Genomic DNA, 3,593 nt, shown 5'->3' with positions numbered 1-3,593 from the left:
GTGTGTGTGTGTGTGTGTGTGTGTGTGTGTGTGTGTGTGTGTGTGTGTGTGTGTGTGTGTGCGTGCGTGCGTGCGTGCGTGAAGGGAGATTAACGCAAAAATGGGAAGAGAGGGGAGAGAGAAGAGAGAGAGAAAGCAAGGTATAGGTGGCGCGCAGATGATAAGATTATACATAATATACATAATGTTCAGCGCGGGCAGAGAGGAGCCGAGAAAACCGACTCCCACAACTTTCTTGTACATGTTGACAATAGCAAACCGGCGAGCAGAGAAGAAAACGTAGCAAAGAGATCGGATCGGATTAAAACACGGAGGAGTCGATACTCACCTAGATAATAAGATAAAAACGGTTAATTGTAAACTTGTAAACGACATAAGAGGGAAAAGGACATAGCCAGTATTATAATTGTGTACGTGAAGCGGACGAGCCGGGAGAGTGACCACGCTTTGGTCAGAGTATTTCCCCGGAGTTCGTTTGTTCTACGATCTCGTCGACGGGGACACGAGTCGCTAATTTGGCTGATCGTTACTGTCAATTGGTGTAACATCCAGTAGATTTGATCGTTCTTTCTCAACTGTTTAATACGGTGCAAAGATGAAAAGAAAAAAGGAGAGAGTCGGCTTTACAGAAGTCTGTAAGAATTCTTTCTCAGGACTGTAAACAGAAATTTGTCTGTATCCTGAAATTTGTTTGTTTGAATCCATACTGAGTTGCGCAGAGTCTCTTTTCTAACACTTATCTCAATTGTAATCATTTGCAGTACGTTAATGAGATGTTCATGCGTCAGTAGGCAATTCCAAGACAGTTCAATGACATAATTGTCTTCCGTCTACCATCCCAATATTCAAAAGAAGAATCTCGTTTCAATAAAAAAAAGTGTAGAACTTTACATTCTTCGTTGCACTTACACATCTGTTTTCTGCATAATTTCTTTAATGCATTATTAGATAGAGCTGTAAACCCTTTCTTTGAGTCTTTATTTCAATTTATTCTCTGTGCAAATTATGTGTCTATATTTATGACACTATTCTGCTGTTTCATAACAGTTGATACTTCCTTACTGAACTAGTTATGGTACCCGTGTCGCTGACAGCATCCAACTCTGTATAGTTACTGAACGATGTTTCTTTTTCTTTTTTTCTTTTTCTCGAGGAAGACTAAATCACTTAAAATCTACTGTGTGTTTGTTGCACTATACATAAATATACGTGCAGAGTGAGTCGTCAGACGTTGTCATTTGACAAGCTAGCTTCAGGAAAAGAATAATTTCATTTCATTCGTCGCTGCAAAATGTGAATTTCAATTAATTTCTCTTGTGACTAACATACTCTTCTTCCTGAAATGAACAGGCAAACTGCTTCATTTGACAATTTCCAGCGATTCACGAAGCATGGGATAATAACTTCATTCAGCTGAAATATTTTTGTTAATTCAGATGATATGAAAAGATCTGTTTGATAAAGTACTTAATCACATAATGGAAACAGTTTCTTTGTAAATTTAAATATAGTTGTTCAGAGTTACAAAAAAAAAGTTGCAAGGAAGCTGTTTCCACCAGAAAAACTTTTTCACACTGTTGAAGACTACAGGATTATTTCTGACTGAATGAAGCTGTTCCATATACCAACTCCGTATCGTGCAACACTAAAGTGAACGTTTAACATTTTTGAAGAAGTTATTTATTTTATTTCAAATCGTCAATCCAATCTAAATTTCGTTCTCTGCAATTAAGAACAATCATTTCTTCATGCATCAATGACAAACTTGAAAGCGTCGACCGCTATTGAATTGCTTTCTCAGCTCGTGTCCTCGTGAGTGAATGCAATCTGTACAAATGGCATACGATATACTTATCATATCAGCATTTTTCAACCAAATATTCAAATTCCGAAGCCCAAAGTTTATGAAGAGAAAAGAGGAGAAGCGTTCGTGCTGGAAAAGTCACTGTACCTTGATTTTCAATTCCAACGTATTTTCGAACGAAGAGCCAACCGATACAGCAACGCGTATTTAAATTTCAATCAATGTATCAACTTTATTCTAAGAATAAGTCTCGGGAGTCTCATAACGAGAGCGAAAAAACAAAGAAGAAACAGAAAGAAGAGAGGTACTCTATGTCTAATGTCGATCTGCAAGAATCCACATTGTAAATCTGCAGAGTGCTTCGTCTCTTCAGACTATCATTTCAAATTGAGTTCGAGTAGGGTGAAATTCGATGGAGTTTAACTGTGCTCCTCGTTGAATGATGCTGTTACGATACGAGGATCTATGCGCGTAATACACATACATATTTACGCGTATGCTACCAGCATACTCCAGTGCGCTCTCTTTTTTCCGCACAGTGTGTTAGTTCAATCGGCGGCATCTCGGTAGAGGATGCCACCGGGGGGCGGTGTTTGTTTCGAGTAGCCGAGAGTCGAGGATCATTGTATAATTAATCGTCAGTGTACCATAATTCGCGTAGCCACATCCCCCCCCCTAATCTTATATCGAAACCTCCCTCCCCCCAGACTGTTTCACTGTGTCGTTCGATGTGCAAGCGCCACGGAACGCCGGATCCCTCTTGCATCTCTTCTTTTTCTAAAATCCCACACTGTATGTATCGTGTATTTCGTTCAGTGCTCCTAACTTCAACTAAAATTAGAAACAGTCGAAACGAACATGTTCGAGGACAGAGAGTTTGACAAAAATTTAACTTTGCATATTGCAGAGATTCACTTCTGAACAGTAATGGATTCTCAAACATTATTTTATTAATTGACAAGTTTATCGAATGAAACGTTGGTACGATCGTTTCAAGGATGAAACGATGTACCTTTTGGATAATCTTATTTTCGGTGATCCTCGCGCGTGATAGAGAGATACTTGTCAGAATTCATCGTTGGCGTCCGGCGTTCCACGACGTTCCTAATTTCTAGTAATAACGACGAAATTACCGCGTACCATTAATTATTAATTATACGTGAAAGCACACTGCCGCAATTTTGTATGATTGACTGTTGTTATATATACCTGTACTTACACATTACGCTACGTATACATAATTATTAATTGAGACTCGAGAATCGAACGGCCGATGCACGTCGAACGAGGGACTCCAGAGTGCCAGAGCCTTTGCATCTCCTTTCCGGTTCGCGCCAAAGTCTGAAGAATTAATTGCCAAAAAGTAACAAGTGAATCTCTGATGTTGCGGTGGAAATTTTCAACGACGACGAGGCAGAGGATATATTTTTCTTCCAGAAATCGATGCAAGACACTTTGGAGTTTTTGGTTAATCAAGGTAGATCTGAAGGTCTCGCAATGACAAAACAAATGCAATTCAATTTTGCTTCATTTTTCAGAAGATAGTTGAGCAAAGTTGCAGAAAGTTAGGCCTTCAAACCTCAATTATCGAAAGATACAAAGAAAAACCAAGCGTGTAATTACACTGGACTAGAAAAATCGTTTCCTCGATCATTCTCTGTCGCTGCTCACTTGCCTGATCCATAATTCTGGAACGTCCCGTTTGTTTCTTGAGAGACCGAATACCGCGAGGCGACCGAGAGCAGAATTCGACAATCAGTTCTTTCTTCTTCTTTCTTTTTTTTTTTTT

The sequence above is a fragment of the Frieseomelitta varia genome, unplaced genomic scaffold (assembly GCF_011392965.1).
Source record: "Frieseomelitta varia isolate USP_RPSP 00005682 unplaced genomic scaffold, Fvar_1.2 scaffold_212, whole genome shotgun sequence".
NCBI lineage: Eukaryota > Metazoa > Arthropoda > Insecta > Hymenoptera > Apidae > Frieseomelitta > Frieseomelitta varia.
This window is presented reverse-complemented; position numbering follows the sequence as displayed.